The sequence below is a fragment of the Entamoeba histolytica genome, genomic scaffold, assembly GCF_000208925.1.
Source record: "Entamoeba histolytica HM-1:IMSS scf_1104750518855 genomic scaffold, whole genome shotgun sequence".
In the NCBI taxonomy this organism is placed as follows: Eukaryota; Evosea; order Mastigamoebida; family Endamoebidae; genus Entamoeba; species Entamoeba histolytica.
The window spans coordinates 12443-13644 of record NW_001915025.1 but is presented as its reverse complement, the minus strand read 5'-3'; positions in this window follow the sequence as shown (position 1 = coordinate 13644).

The window sequence follows — 1202 nt, the reverse complement described above, 5'->3', positions numbered from 1 at the left end:
GAATTTACAAAATGTAAATTTCAACCACTGATATTTCAAAGGATAAGTAATTTAGTTTATTTAATATTCATTGATTATTGTTAGTTGATAGTCATTTTAAATAATAATTAAACATGTCAATTATTTATCAATTTGAAGAATTGAAGTTATTTATTAGTAAAAAAACATTTCATAATCATTTGAAATAAATAACTACAATTCTACATTTTTTAAATATTCCTCACATTATATTTTATTTAAATGAAAAACAACAAAATATTTTATCGAATGTTACATAAACATTATTGTTGTTTTTATTTATTTTTTACATAAAAAAATATATTTTTGAAATAAAAGGAAATAGAAAATATTTAAAAATAAACGAATAAATTTATCGATAATTTAACATGACAGTTTGTTTTTGTTTATTTGTTTGAAATACAAACATCATTAAATAAAAATAAATTTGTAATATTATGATTGAATAAAAACGGTTAAATAATTTTACATAATTTTTGAAATATACTTATTATTATAATTTTTAATTTACATTAATTATTTATTTTTATTTAGTCACAATGATTATATTTTCATTCATGGATTATTAATTTGCATGAATGATGATAATGTTGTTAAATAATCAAAATAAAAGAATGAAATATGATTAAATTATTTATTATTTCATCTTCAATAAACAAAAAGAAATATTATCAATATTGAAATTTTATCATATTAAATATTTTAATAATTAAAACATTGATTATTTCTTTTATTATGTTATTTAATGTAATTTTATTTAATTTTCATTTCATTTCTTTTTATTTTAATTTCTTTTATTGTGTATTTATAATAATTATTTCATTTCTTTTCTCTTTTATTTCTTATTCTTATTTTATTATCTTATTTTTATTTATCATTTATTATCTTTATTATAATATTTGATTGAATTAATATTGTTAAAACAAAATAATGATAAAAATAATAACAACAAATAAATAAAAACAAAGATAAATAAGTGATATTATTTATTTTCTATTATTCTTTATTCAAATGAGAATAATCATTTCTTTATACTTTAATATTGTTTATTCTTCATTTATTCTCTAGTTTTTCATTAATGAGAATGTTGATTTTCTATTCATTATTCTTTTATTTTAATTGATTTCCTTTTAATTTCATCATTTTAATTATTCTCATTTAAATATCATTTCTTTATTTCTTAT